The sequence below is a fragment of the Petromyzon marinus genome, chromosome 35 (assembly GCF_048934315.1).
Source record: "Petromyzon marinus isolate PM22_M1 ecotype Great Lakes invasive population chromosome 35, UKy_Petmar_22M1.pri1.0, whole genome shotgun sequence".
Classification (NCBI taxonomy): domain Eukaryota; kingdom Metazoa; phylum Chordata; class Hyperoartia; order Petromyzontiformes; family Petromyzontidae; genus Petromyzon; species Petromyzon marinus.
In genome coordinates this window covers 6,258,995-6,274,768 of record NC_133701.1, presented here as the reverse complement: position 1 = coordinate 6,274,768, position 15,774 = coordinate 6,258,995, and the positions used below count along the sequence as shown (strand labels likewise).

Here is a 15,774-nt window from a genome sequence, read left to right as displayed (position 1 = left end):
TGTTGGAATTCAGATGAGTGATTGCAGATTTAGTGGTTGTCATGTGCAGTGATTTTGGGAGCACAGCACTCAGTGTTGACTAACAGTCAGGCTGCCTTAGATCCTGAAGCATATTCAGTTAAAATAATCACTCAGAACTCAGAATTCTAATCATAACAAAAGTACAAAATAAATATTTGACAAATTAAGGGAAGGTCCCACCGAGATTTGAACTCGGATCGCAGGATTCAGAGTCCTGAGTGCTAACCATTACACCATGGAACCAACTGATGACATGTGCTCATCACACCAATGAAAACTGATGGAAAGAGAAGGAAAATAGAACAAAATGACAGCGGGGATGAGGCCAGGTCTTATCGTGGCAAATAGTAATTGAGCACGATGTTGGAACTCAGATCAGTGATTGCAGATTTAGTGGTTGTGATGTGGAGTGATTCTGGGAGGACACTGTTGACTCGGATCGCAGTATTCAGAGTCCTGAGTGCTAACCATGACACCATGGGACAAACACCCAATGGTTGCAGAACGATGCACTCTTCCTGCAGTAGTTTCTGTCCCCGTTTTTTAAACATTGTTGCTGAGCCCTGAATCAACCTGTAAGTCACAAACAATGCATAAGAGCTCAGTGTGTTGGGCAACCATGATTCACTACAAAATTCCAAAGAAGAATAGTTCATTTGTGGAAAAACAAAAAAATCAAAGTTTCAATGCCCATTGAGCTATAATGCTCTTCGTCAAGGGCGACATGGCCTGAAAATTACATTCTATACAGGATTCAATCCATATTACTAGGAATATCGTAATAAAAACACATACCTGGCTCCACCAAGACTTGAACTCGGATCGCAGGATTCAAAGTCCTGAGTGCTAACCATTACACCATGGAACCAACTGATGAACATCGGTCATTACACAATGAGAATTGAGAAAAAGTGAAGGCAAATAGAGCCAAATACAGAGGGGATATGGGCAGGTATAATCGTGGCATATAGTAATTGAGCACGATGTTGGAATGCAGATCAGTGATTGGAGATTTAGTGGTTGTCATGATGAGTGATTTTGGGAGGACAGGACTCACTGTTGACTCATCGATCAAGCTGCCTTCGATCCTGAAGCATATTCAGTTAAAATAACGACTTAGAACTCAAATCATAACAAAACCAATATTTGTCAAATCACAGTAAGGTCCCACCGAGCTTTGAACTCGGATCGCAGGATTCAGAGTCCTGCGTACTAACCATTACACCATGGAACAAACTAATGAACACGGGTCATTACACAAGTGAGAATTGAGAAAAAGTGAAGGCAAATAGAACCAAATGACGGTGGGGATGTGGCCAGGTCTAATCGTGGCAAATAGTCATTGAGCACGATGTTGGAATTCAGATGAGTGATTGCAGATTTAGTGGTTGTCATGTGCAGTGATTTGGGAGCACAGCACTCAGTGTTGCCTAACAGTCAGGCTGCCTTAGATCCTGAAGCATATTCAGTTAAAATAATCACTCAGAACTCAGGATTCTAATTATAACAAAAGTACAAAATAAATATTTGACAAATTAAGGGAAGGTCCCACCGAGATTTGAACTCGGATCGCAGGATTCAGAGTCCTGAGTGCTAACCATTACACCATGGAACCAACTTATGACAACTGCTCATCACACCAATGAAAACTGATGGAAAGAGAAGGGAAATAGAACCAAATGACAGCGGGGATGAGGCCAGGTTTTATCGTGGCAAATAGTAATTGAGTACGATGTTGGAAGTCAGATCAGTGATTTCAGATTTAGTGGTTGTGATGTGGAGTGATTTTGGGAGGATGCTGTTGACTCATCAATCAGGCTGCCTTAGAAGCTGAATCATATTCAGTTAAAATAATAACTCAGAAATCGTGATTTTAATGATAATAAAACTAGAAAAACATTTTTTAAACATGGCTTGGTCCCACGGGGGTTTGAACTCTGATCGCAGGATTCAGAATCCTGAGTGCTAACCATGACACCACGGAACAAACACCCATGGTTGCAGAACGATGCACTCTTCCTGCAGTACTTTCTGTCCCCATTTTTTAAACATTGTTGCTGAGCCCTGAACCAACCTGTAAGTCACAAACAATGCATAAGAGCTCAGTGTGTTGGGCAACCATGATTCACTACAAAATTCCAAAGAAGAATAGTTCATTTGTGGAAAAACAAAAAATTCAAAGTTTCAATGCCCATTCAGCTTTAATGCTCTTCGTCAAGGGCGACATGGCCTGCAAATTACATTCTATACAGGATTCAATCCATATTACTAGGAATATCGTAATAAAAACACATACCTGGCTCCACCGAGACTTGAACTCGGCTCGCAGGATTCAAAGTCCTGAGTGCTAACCATTACACCATGGAACCAACTGATGAACATCGGTCATTACACAATGAGAATTGAGAAAAAGTGAAGGCAAATAGAGCCAAATACAGAGGGGATATGGGCAGGTATAATCGTGGCATATAGGAATTGAGCACGATGTTGGAATTCAGATCAGTGATTGGAGATTTAGTGGTTGTCATGATGAGTGATTTTGGGAGGACAGGACTCACTGTTGACTCATCGATCAAGCTGCCTTCGATCCTGAAGCATATTCACTTAAAATAATGACTCAGAACTCAAATTATAACAAATCAAAAATATGTCAAATCACAGCAAGGTCCCACCGACATTTGAACTCGGATCGCAGGATTCAGAGTGCTGAGTACTGAGTACTAACCATTACACCATGGAACCAACTGATAAACACGGGTCATTACACAAGTGAGAATTGAGAAAAAGAGAAGGCAAATAGAACCAAATGACAGCGGGGATGTGGCCAGGTCTAATCGTGGCAAATAGTAATTGAGCACGATGTTGGAATTCAGATCAGTGATTGCAGATTTAGTGGTTGTGATGCGGAGTGATTTGGGAGGACACTGTTGACTCGGATCGCAGGATTCAGAGTCATGAGTGCTAACCAATACACCATGGAACCAACTGATGGCCTGTGATTATTACACAAGTGAGAATTGAGTGAAAGAGAGGGAAAATAGAAACAAATGACAGCGGGGTTGTGGCCAAGTCTAATCGTGCAAAATAGTAATTGAGCACGATGTTGGAATTCAGATCAGTGATTGGAGATTTAGTGGTTGTCATGATGAGTGATTTTGGGAGGACAGGACTCACTGTTGACTCATCGATCAAGCTGCCTTCGATCCTGAAGCATATTCACTTAAAATAACGACTCAGAACTCAAATTATAACAAAACAAAAATTTGTCAAATCACAGCAAGGTCCCACCGAGATTTGAACTCGGATCGCTGGATTCAGAGTCCTGAGTGTTACTCATTATACCATGGAACCCAACTGATGACACGTGCTCATCACACGAGTGAAAAATGATAGAAAGAGAAGGCAAATAGAACCAAATGACAGCGGGGATGTGGCGAGGTCTAATCGTGGCAAATAGTAATTGAGCACGATGTTGGAATTCAGATGAGTGATTGCAGATTTAGTGGTTGTCATGTGCAGTGATTTTGGGAGCACAGCACTCAGTGTTGACTAACAGTCAGTCTGCCTTAGATCCTGAAGCATATTCAGTTAAAATAATCACTCAGAACTCAGGATTCTAATTATAACAAAAGTACAAAATAAATAGTTGACAAATTAAGGGAAGGTCCCACCGAGGTTTGAACTCGGATCGCAGGATTCAGAGTCCTGAGTGCTAACCATTACACCATGGAACCACCTGATGAACATCGGTCATTACACAATGAGAATTGAGAAAAAGTGAAGGCAAATAGAGCCAAATACAGAGGGGATATGGGCAGGTATAATCGTGGCATATAGTAATTGAGCACGATGTTGGAATGCAGATCAGTGATTGGAGATTTAGTGGTTGTCATGATGAGTGATTTTGGGAGGACAGGACTCACTGTTGACTCATCGATCAAGCTGCCTTCGATCCTGAAGCATATTCAGTTAAAATAACGACTTAGAACTCAAATCATAACAAAACCAATATTTGTCAAATCACAGCAAGGCCCCACCGAGCTTTGAACTCGGATCGCAGGATTCAGAGTCCTGCGTACTAACCATTACACCATGGAACAAACTAATGAACACGGGTCATTACACAAGTGAGAATTGAGAAAAAGTGAAGGCAAATAGAACCAAATGACGGCGGGGATGTGGCCAGGTCTAATCGTGGCAAATAGTCATTGAGCACGATGTTGGAACTCAGATCAGTGATTGCAGATTTAATGGTTGTCATGATGAGCGATTTTGGGAGGACAGGACTCACTGTTGACTCATCGATCAAGCTGCCTTCGATCCTGAAGCATATTCACTTAAAATAATGACTCAGAACTCAAATTATAACAAAACAAAAATTTGTCAAATCACAGCAAGGTCCCACCGCGATTTGAACTCGGATCGCAGGATTCAGAGTCCTGCTTACTAACCATTACACCATGGAACCAACTGATAAACACGGGTCATTACACAAGTGAGAATTGAGAAAAAGTGAAGGCAAATAGAACCAAATGACGGCGGGGATGAGGCCAGGTCTAATCGTGGCAAATAGTCATTGAGCACGATGTTGGAATTCAGATGAGTGATTGCAGATTTAGTGGTTGTCATGTGCAGTGATTTTGGGAGCACAGCACTCAGTGTTGACTAACAGTCAGGCTGCCTTAGATCCTGAAGCATATTCAGTTAAAATAATCACTCAGAACTCAGAATTCTAATCATAACAAAAGTACAAAATAAATATTTGACAAATTAAGGGAAGGTCCCACCGAGATTTGAACTCGGATCGCAGGATTCAGAGTCCTGAGTGCTAACCATTACACCATGGAACCAACTGATGACATGTGCTCATCACACCAATGAAAACTGATGGAAAGAGAAGGAAAATAGAACAAAATGACAGCGGGGATGAGGCCAGGTCTTATCGTGGCAAATAGTAATTGAGCACGATGTTGGAACTCAGATCAGTGATTGCAGATTTAGTGGTTGTGATGTGGAGTGATTCTGGGAGGACACTGTTGACTCGGATCGCAGTATTCAGAGTCCTGAGTGCTAACCATGACACCATGGGACAAACACCCAATGGTTGCAGAACGATGCACTCTTCCTGCAGTAGTTTCTGTCCCCGTTTTTTAAACATTGTTGCTGAGCCCTGAATCAACCTGTAAGTCACAAACAATGCATAAGAGCTCAGTGTGTTGGGCAACCATGATTCACTACAAAATTCCAGAGAAGAATAGTTCATTTGTGGAAAAACAAAAAATTCAAAGTTTCAATGCCCATTGAGCTTTAATGCTCTTCGTCAAGGGCGACATGGCCTGCAAATTACATTCTATACAGGATTCAATCCATATTACTAGGAATATCGTAATAAAAACACATACCTGGCTCCACCGAGACTTGAACTCGGCTCGCAGGATTCAAAGTCCTGAGTGCTAATCATTACACCATGGAACCACCTGATGAACATTGGTCATTACACAATGAGAATTGAGAAAAAGTGAAGGCAAATAGAGCCAAATACAGAGGGGATATGGGCAGGTATAATCGTGGCATATAGGAATTGAGCACGATGTTGGAATTCAGATCAGTGATTGGAGATTTAGTGGTTGTCATGATGAGTGATTTTGGGAGGACAGGACTCACTGTTGACTCATCGATCAAGCTGCCTTCGATTCTGAAGCATATTCACTTAAAATAATGACTCAGAACTCAAATTATAACAAATCAAAAATATGTCAAATCACAGCAAGGTCCCAGCGAGATATGAACTCGGATCGCAGGATTCAGAGTCCTGCTTACTAACCATTACACCATGGAACCAACTAATGAACACGGGTCATTACACAAGTGAGAATTGAGAAAAAGTGAAGGCAAATAGAACCAAATGACGGCGGGGATGTGGCCAGGTCTAATCGTGGCAAATAGTCATTGAGCACGATGTTGGAATTCAGATGAGTGATTGCAGATTTAGTGGTTGTCATGTGCAGTGAATTTGGGAGCACAGCACTCAGTGTTGACTAACAGTCAGGCTGCCTTAGATCCTGAAGCATATTCAGTTAAAATAATCACTCAGAACTCAGGATTCTAATGATAACAAAAGTACAAAATAACTATTTGACGAATTAAGAGAAGGTCCCACCGAGATTTGAACTCGGATCGCAGGATTCAGAGTACTGAGTGCTAACCATTACACCATGGAACCAGCTGATGACATGTGCTCATCACAGCAATGAAAACTGATGGAAAGAGAAGGAAAAGAGAACCAAATGACAGCGGGGATGAGGCCAGGTCTTATCGTGGCAAATAGTAATTGAGTACGATGTTGGAACTCAGATCAGTGATTTCAGATTTAGTGGTTGTGATGTGGAGTGATTTTGGGTGGACGCTGTTGACTCATCAATCAGGCTGCCTTAGAAGCTGAATCATATTCGGTTAAAATAAGAACTCAGAAATCGTGATTTTAATGATAATAAAACTACCAAAAACATTTTTTAAACATGGCTTAGTCCCACGGGGGTTTAAACTCTGATCGCAGGATTCAGAATCCTGAGTGCTAACCATGACACCATGGGACAAACACCCATGGTTGCAGTACGATGCACTCTTCCTGCAGTAGTTTCTGTCCCCATTTTTTAAACATTGTTGCTGAGCCCTGAATCAACCTGTAAGTCACAAACAATGTATAAGAGCTCAGTGTGTTGGGCAACCATGATTCACTACAAAATTCCAAAGAAGAATAGTTCATTTGTGGAAAAACAAAAAATTAAAAGTTTCAATGCCCATTGAGCTATAATGCTCTTCGTCAAGGGCGACATGGCCTGAAAATTACATTCTATACAGGAATCAATCCATATTACTAGGAATATCGTAATAAAAACACATACCTGGCTCCACCGAGACTTGACCTCGTATCGCAGGATTCAAAGTCCTGAGTGCTAACCATTACACCATGGAACCACCTGATGCACATCGGTCATTACACAATGAGAATTGAGAAAAAGTGAAGGCAAATAGAGCCAAATACAGAGGGGATATGGGCAGGTATAATCGTGGCATATAGGAATTGAGCACGATGTTGGAATTCAGATCAGTGATTGGAGATTTAGTGGTTGTCATGATGAGTGATTTTGGGAGGACAGGACTCACTGTTGACTCATCGATCAAGCTGCCTTCGATTCTGAAGCATATTCACTTAAAATAATGACTCAGAACTCAAATTATAAAAAATCACAAATATGTCAAATCACAGCAAGGTCCCACCGAGATTTGAACTCGGAACGCAGGATTCAGAGTCCTGCGTAGTAACCATTACACCATGGAACCAACTAATGAACACGGGTCATTACACAAGTGAGAATTGAGAAAAAGTGAAGGCAAATAGAACCAAATGACGGCGGGGATGTGGCCAGGTCTAATCGTGGCAAATAGTCATTGAGCACGATGTTGGAATTCAGATGAGTGATTGCAGATTTAGTGGTTGTCATGTGCAGTGATTTTGGGAGCACAGCACTCAGTGTTGACTAACAGTCAGGCTGCCTTAGATCCTGAAGCATATTCAGTTAAAATAATCACTCAGAACTCAGGATTCTAATGATAACAAAAGTACAAAATAACTATTTGACGAATTAAGGGAAGGTCCCACCGAGATTTGAACTCGGATCGCAGGATTCAGAGTCCTGAGCGCTAACCATTACACCATGGAACCAACTGATGACATATGCTCATCACACCAATGAAAACTGATGGAAAGAGAAGGAAAATAGAACCAAATAACAGCAGGGATGAGGCCAGGTCTTATCGTGGCAAATAGTAATTGAGTACGATGTTGGAACTCAGATCAGTGATTTCAGATTTAGTGGTTGTCATGTGGAGTGATTTTGGGAGGACGCTGTTGACTCATCAATCAGGCTGCCTTAGAAGCTGAATCATATTCGGTTAAAATAATAACTCAGAAATCGTGATTTTAATGATAATAAAACTACAAAAACATTTTTTAAACATGGCTTGGTTCCACGGGGGTTTGAACTCTGATCGCAGGATTCAGAATCCTGAGTGCTAACCATGACACCATGGGACAAACACCCATGGTTGCAGTACGATGCACTCTTCCTGCAGTAGTTTCTGTCCCCATTTTTTATACATTGTTGCTGAGCCCTGAATCAACCTGTAAGTCACAAACAATGTATAAGAACTCAGTGTGTTGGGCAACCATGATTCACTACAAAATTCCAAAGAAGAATAGTTCATTTGTGGAAAAACAAAAAATTCAAAGTTTCAGTGCCCATTGAGCTATAATGCTCTTCGTCAAGGGCGACATGGCCTGAAAATTACATTCTATACAGGAATCAATCCATATTACTAGGAATATCGTAATAAAAACACATATCTGGCTCCACCGAGACTTGACCTCGGATCGCAGGATTCAAAGTCCTGAGTGCTAACCATTACACCATGGAACCACCTGATGAACATTGGTCATTACACAATGAGAATTGAGAAAAAGTGAAGGCAAATAGAGCCAAATACAGAGGGGATATGGGCAGGTATAATCGTGGCATATAGGAATTGAGCACGATGTTGGAATTCAGATCAGTGATTGGAGATTTAGTGGTTGTCATGATGAGTGATTTTGGGAGGACAGGACTCACTGTTGACTCATCGATCAAGCTGCCTTCGATTCTGAAGCATATTCACTTAAAATAATGACTCAGAACTCAAATTATAACAAATCAAAAATATGTCAAATCACAGCAAGGTCCCAGCAAGATATGAACTCGGATCGCAGGATTCAGAGTCCTGCTTACTAACCATTACACCATGGAACCAACTAATGAACACGGGTCATTACACAAGTGAGAATTGAGAAAAAGTGAAGGCAAATAGAACCAAATGACGGCGGGGATGTGGCCAGGTCTAATCGTGGCAAATAGTAATTGAGCACGATGTTGGAATTCAGATGAGTGATTGCAGATTTAGTGGTTGTCATGTGCAGTGAATTTGGGAGCACAGCACTCAGTGTTGACTAACAGTCAGGCTGCCTTAGATCCTGAAGCATATTCAGTTAAAATAATCACTCAGAACTCAGGATTCTAATGATAACAAAAGTACAAAATAACTATTTGACGAATTAAGGGAAGGTCCCACCGAGATTTGAACTCGGATCGCAGGATTCAGAGTACTGAGTGCTAACCATTACACCATGGAACCAGCTGATGACATGTGCTCATCACAGCAATGAAAACTGATGGAAAAAGAAGGAAAAGAGAACCAAATGACAGCGGGGATGAGGCCAGGTCTTATCGTGGCAAATAGTAATTGAGTACGATGTTGGAACTCAGATCAGTGATTTCAGATTTAGTGGTTGTGATGTGGAGTGATTTTGGGTGGACGCTGTTGACTCATCAATCAGGCTGCCTTAGAAGCTGAATCATATTCGGTTAAAATAAGAACTCAGAAATCGTGATTTTAATGATAATAAAACTACCAAAAACATTTTTTAAACATGGCTTAGTACCACGGGGGTTTAAACTCTGATCGCAGGATTCAGAATCCTGAGTGCTAACCATGACACCATGGAACAAACACCCATGGTTGCAGTACGATGCACTCTTCCTGCAGTAGTTTCTGTCCCCATTTTTTAAACATTGTTGCTGAGCCCTGAATCAACCTGTAAGTCACAAACAATGTATAAGAGCTCAGTGTGTTGGGCAACCATGATTCACTACAAAATTCCAAAGAAGAATAGTTCATTTGTGGAAAAACAAAAAATTAAAAGTTTCAATGCCCATTGAGCTATAATGCTCTTCGTCAAGGGCGACATGGCCTGAAAATTACATTCTATACAGGAATCAATCCATATTACTAGGAATATCGTAATAAAAACACATACCTGGCTCCACCGAGACTTGACCTCGTATCGCAGGATTCAAAGTCCTGAGTGCTAACCATTACACCATGGAACCACCTGATGCACATCGGTCATTACACAATGAGAATTGAGAAAAAGTGAAGGCAAATAGAGCCAAATACAGAGGGGATATGGGCAGGTATAATCGTGGCATATAGGAATTGAGCACGATGTTGGAATTCAGATCAGTGATTGGAGATTTAGTGGTTGTCATGATGAGTGATTTTGGGAGGACAGGACTCACTGTTGACTCATCGATCAAGCTGCCTTCGATTCTGAAGCATATTCACTTAAAATAATGACTCAGAACTCAAATTATAAAAAATCACAAATATGTCAAATCACAGCAAGGTCCCACCGAGATTTGAACTCGGAACGCAGGATTCAGAGTCCTGCGTAGTAACCATTACACCATGGAACCAACTAATGAACACGGGTCATTACACAAGTGAGAATTGAGAAAAAGTGAAGGCAAATAGAACCAAATGACGGCGGGGATGTGGCCAGGTCTAATCGTGGCAAATAGTCATTGAGCACGATGTTGGAATTCAGATGAGTGATTGCAGATTTAGTGGTTGTCATGTGCAGTGATTTTGGGAGCACAGCACTCAGTGTTGACTAACAGTCAGGCTGCCTTAGATCCTGAAGCATATTCAGTTAAAATAATCACTCAGAACTCAGGATTCTAATTATAACTAAAGTACAAAATAAATAGTTGACAAATTAAGGGAAGGTCCCACCGACATTTGAACTCGGATCGCAGGATTCAGAGTCCTGAGTGCTAACCATTACACCATGGAACCAGCTGATGACATGTGCTCATCACACCAATGAAAACTGATGGAAAGAGAAGGAAAAGAGAACCAAATGACAGCGGGGATGAGGCCAGGTCTTATCGTGGCAAATAGTAATTGAGCACGTTCTTGGAACTCAGATCAATGATTGCAGATTTAGTGGTTGTCATGATGAGTGATTTTGGGAGGACAGGACTCACTGTTGACTCATCGATCAAGCTGCCTTCGATCCTGAAGCATATTCAGTTAAAATAATGACTCAGAACTCAAATTATAACAAAACCAATAGTTGTCAAATCACAGTAAGGTCCCACCAAGCTTTGAACTCGGATCGCAGGATTCAGAGTCCTGCTTACTAACCATTACACCATGGAACCAACTAATGAACACGGGTCATTACACAAGTGAGAATTGAGAAAAAGTGAAGGCAAATAGAACCAAATGACGGCGGGGATGTGGCCAGGTCTAATCGTGGCAAATAGTCATTGAGCACGATGTTGGAATTCAGATGAGTGATTGCAGATTTAGTGGTTGTCATGTGCAGTGATTTTGGGAGCACAGCACTCAGTGTTGACTAACAGTCAGGCTGCCTTAGATCCTGAAGCATATTCAGTTAAAATAATCACTCAAAACTCAGGATTCTAATGATAACAAAAGTACAAAATAAATATTTGACGAATTAAGGGAAGGTCCCACCGAGATTTGAACTCGGATTGCAGGATTCAGAGTCCTGAGTGCTACCCATTACACCATGGAACCAACTGATGACATATGCTCATCACACCAATGAAAACTGATGGAAAGAGAAGGAAAATAGAACCAACTAACAGCAGGGATGAGGCCAGGTCTTATCGTGGCAAATAGTAATTGAGTACGATGTTGGAACTCAGATCAGTGATTTCAGATTTAGTGGTTGTGATGTGGAGTGATTTTGGGAGGACGCTGTTGACTCATCAATCAGGCTGCCTTAGAAGCTGAATCATATCCGGTTAAAATAAGAACTCAGACCAAAAACATTTTTTAAACATGGCTTGGTCCCACGGGGGTTTGAACTCTGATTGAAGGATTCAGAATCCTGAGTGCTAACCATGACACCATGGGACAAACACCCATGGTTGCAGAACGATGCACTCTTCCTGCAGTAGTTTCTGTCCCCATTTTTTAAACATTGTTGCTGAGCCCTGAATCAACCTGTAAGTCACAAACAATGCATAAGAGCTCAGTGTGTTGGGCAACCATGATTCACTACAAAATTCCAAAGAAGAATTGTTCATTTGTGGAAAAACAAAAAATTAAAAGTTTCAATGCCCATTGAGCTATAATGCTCTTCGTCAAGGGCGACATGGCCTGAAAATTACATTCTATACAGGATTCAATCCATATTACTAGGAATATCGTAATAAAAACACATACCTGGCTCCACCGAGACTTGACCTCGGATCGCAGGATTCAAAGTCCTGAGTGCTAACCATTACACCATGGAACCACCTGATGAACATCGGTCATTACACAATGAGAATTGAGAAAAAGTGAAGGCAAATAGAGCCAAATACAGAGGGGATATGGGCAGGTATAATCGTGGCATATAGGAATTGAGCACGATGTTGGAATTCAGATCAGTGATTGGAGATTTAGTGGTTGTCATGATGAGTGATTTTGGGAGGACAGGACTCACTGTTGACTCATCGATCAAGCTGCCTTCGATTCTGAAGCATATTCACTTAAAATAATGACTCAGAACTCAAATTATAACAAATCAAAAATATGTCAAATCACAGCAAGGTCCCACCGAGATTTGAACTCAGATCGCAGGATTCAGAGTCCTGAGTACTGAGTACTAACCATTACACCATGGAACCAACTGATAAACACGGGTCATTTCACAAGGGAGAATTGAGAAAAAATGAAGGCAAATAGAACCAAATGACGGCGGGGATGAGGCCAGGTCTAATCGTGGCAAATAGTCATTGAGCACGATGTTGGAATTCAGATGAGTGATTGCAGATTTAGTGGTTGTCATGTGCAGTGATTTTGGGAGGACAGGACTCAGTGTTGACTCAACAGTCATGCTGCCTTAGATCCTGAAGCATATTTAGTTAAAATAATAACTCGGAACTCTGGATTCTAATTATAACAAAAGTACAAAATAAATATTTGACAAATTAAGGGAAGGTCCCCTTGAGATTTGAACTCGGATCGCAGGATTCAGAGTCCTGAGTGCTAACCATTACACCATGGAACCAACTGATGACATGTGCTCATCACACCAATGAAAACTGATGGAAAGAGAAGGAAAATAGAACAAAATGACTGCGGCGATGAGGCCAGGTCTCATCGTGGCAAATAGTAATTGAGCACGATGTTGGAACTCAGATCAGTGATTGCAGATTTAGTGGTTGTGATGTGGAGTGATTTTGGGAGGACACTGTTGACTCAGATTGCAGGATTCAGAGTCATGAGTGCTAACCAATACACCATGGAACCAACTGATGGCCTGTGATTATTACACAAGTGAGAATTGAGTGAAAGAGAAGTAAAATAGAAACAAATGACAGCGGGGTTGTGGCCAAGTCTAATCGTGCAAATTAGTAATTGAGCACGATGTTGGAATTCAGATCAGTGATTGGAGATTTAGTGGTTGTCATGATGAGTGATTTTGGGAGGACAGGACTCAGTGTTGACTCAACAGTCATGCTGCCTTAGATCCTGAAGCATATTTAGTTAAAATAATAACTCGGAACTCAGGATTCTAATTATAAGAAAAGTACAAAATAAATATTTGACAAATTAAGGGAAGGTCCCACCGAGATTTGAACTCAGCTCGCAGGATTCAGAGTCCTGGGTGCTAACCATTACACCATGGAACCAACTGATGACATATGCTCATCACACCAATGAAAACTGATGGAAAGAGAAGGAAAATAGAACCAAATGACAGCGGGGATGAGGCCAGGTCTTATCGTGGCAAATAGTAATTGAGCACGATGTTGGAACTCAGATCAGTGATTGCAGATTTAGTGGTTGTGATGTGGAGTGATTTTGGGAGGACGCTGTTGACTCATCAATCAGGCTGCCTTAGAAGCTGAATCATATTCAGTTAAAATAATAACTCAAAAATCGTGATTTTAATGATAATAAAACTACAAAAACATTTTTTTAAACATAGCTTGGTCCCACGGGGGTTTGAACTCTGATCGCAAGATTCAGAATCCTGAGTGCTAACCATGACACCATGGGACAAACACCCATGGCTGCAGAGCGATGCACTCTTCCTGCAGTACTTTCTGTCCCCATTTTTTAAACATTGTTGCTGAGCCCTGAATCAACCTGTAAGTCACAAACAATGCATAAGAGCTCAGTGTGTTGGGCAACCATGATTCACTACAAAATTCCAAAGAAGAATAGTTCATTTGTGGAAAAACAAAAAATTCAAAGCATCAATGCCCATTGAGCTATAATGCTCTTCGTCAAGGGCGACATAGCCTGCAAATTACATTCTATACAGGATTCAATCCATATTACTAGGAATATCGTAATAAAAACACATACCTGGCTCCACCGAGACTTGAACTCGGATCTCAGGATTCAAAGTCCTGAGTGCTAACCATTACACCATGGAACCACCTGATCAACACGGATCATTACACAATGAGAATTGAGAAAAAGTGAAGGCAAATAGAGCGAAATACAGAGGGGATATGGGCAGGTATAATCGTGGCATATAGGAATTGAGCACGATGTTGGAATTCAGATCAGTGATTGGAGATTTAGTGGTTGTCATGATGAGTGATTTTGGGAGGACAGGACTCACTGTTGACTCGTAGATCAAGCTGCCTTCGATCCTGAAGCATATTCACTTAAAATAATGACTCAGAACTCAAATTATAACAAAACAAAAATATGTCAAATCACAGCAAGGTCCCACCGAGATTTTAACTCGGATCGCAGGATTCAGAGTCCTGAATACTGAGTACTAACCATTACACCATGGAACCAACTGATAAACACGGGTCATTACACAAGTGAGAATTGAGAAAAAGAGAAGGCAAATAGAACCAAATGACAGCGGGGATGTGGCCAGGTCTAATCGTGGCAAATAGTAATTGAGCACGATGTTGGAATTCAGATGAGTGATTGCAGATTTAGTGGTTGTCATGTGCAGTGATTTTGGGAGCACAGCACTCAGTGTTGACTAACAGTCACGCTGCTTTAGATCCTGAAGCATATTTAGTTAAAATAATAACTCAGAACTCAGGATTCTAATTATAACAAAAGTACAAAATAAATATTTGACAAATTAAGGGAAGGTCCCACCGAGATTTGAACTCAGATCGCAGGATTCAGAGTCCTGAGTGCTAACCATTACACCATGGAACCAACTGATGACATGTGCTCATCACACCAATGAAAACTGATGGAAAGAGAAGGAAAATAAAACCAAATGACAGTGGGGATGAGGCCAGGTCTTATCGTGGCAAATAGTAATTGAGCACGATGTTGGAACTCAGATCAGTGATTGCAGATTTAGTGGTTGTGATGTGGAGTGATTTTGGGAGGAAACTGTTGACTCGGATCGCAGGATTCAGAGTCCTGAGTGCTAACTATGACACCATGGGACAAACACCCATGGTTGCAGAACGATGCACTCTTCCTGCAGTACTTTCTGTCCCCATTTTTTAAACATTGTTGCTGAGCCCTGAATCAACCTGTAAGTCACAAACAATGCATAAGAGCTCAGTGTGTTGGGCAACCATGATTCACTAGAAAATTCTAAAGAAGAATAGTTCATTTGTGGAAAAACAAAAAATTCAAAGTTTCAATGCCCATTGAGCTATAATGCTCTTCGTCAAGGGCGACATGGCCTGAAAATTACATTCTATACAGGATTCAATCCATATTACTAGGAATATCGTAATAAAAACACATATCTGGTTCCACCGAGACTTGAACGCGGATCGCAGGATTCAAAGTCCTGAGTGCTAACCATTACACCATGGAACCACCTGATAAACACGGGTCATTACACAATGA

At 41.2% G+C, this 15,774-nt stretch overlaps 1 protein-coding gene and 20 non-coding genes across 21 annotated transcripts in view; all 21 read right to left on the bottom strand.

Annotated features, from left to right (window-relative positions):
- FBXO4 (F-box protein 4) overlaps positions 1-15,774 on the bottom strand; it is a 93,136-nt gene that overhangs the window by 64,951 nt on the left and 12,411 nt on the right. The window lies entirely within an intron of this gene.
- Positions 193-264, bottom strand: TRNAQ-CUG (transfer RNA glutamine (anticodon CUG)). The gene has a single exon. It is a non-coding gene; the product is annotated as a tRNA-Gln (tRNA).
- On the bottom strand, positions 818-889 carry TRNAQ-UUG (transfer RNA glutamine (anticodon UUG)). Its single transcript has one exon. It is a non-coding gene; the product is annotated as a tRNA-Gln (tRNA).
- TRNAQ-CUG (transfer RNA glutamine (anticodon CUG)) lies at positions 1,565-1,636 on the bottom strand. The gene has a single exon. It is a non-coding gene; the product is annotated as a tRNA-Gln (tRNA).
- Positions 2,319-2,390, bottom strand: TRNAQ-UUG (transfer RNA glutamine (anticodon UUG)). Its single transcript has one exon. It is a non-coding gene; the product is annotated as a tRNA-Gln (tRNA).
- TRNAQ-CUG (transfer RNA glutamine (anticodon CUG)) lies at positions 3,684-3,755 on the bottom strand. Its single transcript has one exon. It is a non-coding gene; the product is annotated as a tRNA-Gln (tRNA).
- TRNAQ-CUG (transfer RNA glutamine (anticodon CUG)) lies at positions 4,800-4,871 on the bottom strand. Its single transcript has one exon. It is a non-coding gene; the product is annotated as a tRNA-Gln (tRNA).
- TRNAQ-UUG (transfer RNA glutamine (anticodon UUG)) lies at positions 5,425-5,496 on the bottom strand. The gene has a single exon. It is a non-coding gene; the product is annotated as a tRNA-Gln (tRNA).
- TRNAQ-CUG (transfer RNA glutamine (anticodon CUG)) lies at positions 6,173-6,244 on the bottom strand. The gene has a single exon. It is a non-coding gene; the product is annotated as a tRNA-Gln (tRNA).
- Positions 7,294-7,365, bottom strand: TRNAQ-CUG (transfer RNA glutamine (anticodon CUG)). Its single transcript has one exon. It is a non-coding gene; the product is annotated as a tRNA-Gln (tRNA).
- TRNAQ-CUG (transfer RNA glutamine (anticodon CUG)) lies at positions 7,676-7,747 on the bottom strand. The gene has a single exon. It is a non-coding gene; the product is annotated as a tRNA-Gln (tRNA).
- Positions 8,430-8,501, bottom strand: TRNAQ-UUG (transfer RNA glutamine (anticodon UUG)). The gene has a single exon. It is a non-coding gene; the product is annotated as a tRNA-Gln (tRNA).
- Positions 9,178-9,249, bottom strand: TRNAQ-CUG (transfer RNA glutamine (anticodon CUG)). The gene has a single exon. It is a non-coding gene; the product is annotated as a tRNA-Gln (tRNA).
- Positions 10,299-10,370, bottom strand: TRNAQ-CUG (transfer RNA glutamine (anticodon CUG)). The gene has a single exon. It is a non-coding gene; the product is annotated as a tRNA-Gln (tRNA).
- On the bottom strand, positions 10,681-10,752 carry TRNAQ-CUG (transfer RNA glutamine (anticodon CUG)). The gene has a single exon. It is a non-coding gene; the product is annotated as a tRNA-Gln (tRNA).
- Positions 11,431-11,502, bottom strand: TRNAQ-CUG (transfer RNA glutamine (anticodon CUG)). The gene has a single exon. It is a non-coding gene; the product is annotated as a tRNA-Gln (tRNA).
- TRNAQ-UUG (transfer RNA glutamine (anticodon UUG)) lies at positions 12,158-12,229 on the bottom strand. The gene has a single exon. It is a non-coding gene; the product is annotated as a tRNA-Gln (tRNA).
- Positions 13,539-13,610, bottom strand: TRNAQ-CUG (transfer RNA glutamine (anticodon CUG)). The gene has a single exon. It is a non-coding gene; the product is annotated as a tRNA-Gln (tRNA).
- Positions 14,294-14,365, bottom strand: TRNAQ-UUG (transfer RNA glutamine (anticodon UUG)). Its single transcript has one exon. It is a non-coding gene; the product is annotated as a tRNA-Gln (tRNA).
- Positions 15,049-15,120, bottom strand: TRNAQ-CUG (transfer RNA glutamine (anticodon CUG)). Its single transcript has one exon. It is a non-coding gene; the product is annotated as a tRNA-Gln (tRNA).
- TRNAQ-UUG (transfer RNA glutamine (anticodon UUG)) lies at positions 15,673-15,744 on the bottom strand. Its single transcript has one exon. It is a non-coding gene; the product is annotated as a tRNA-Gln (tRNA).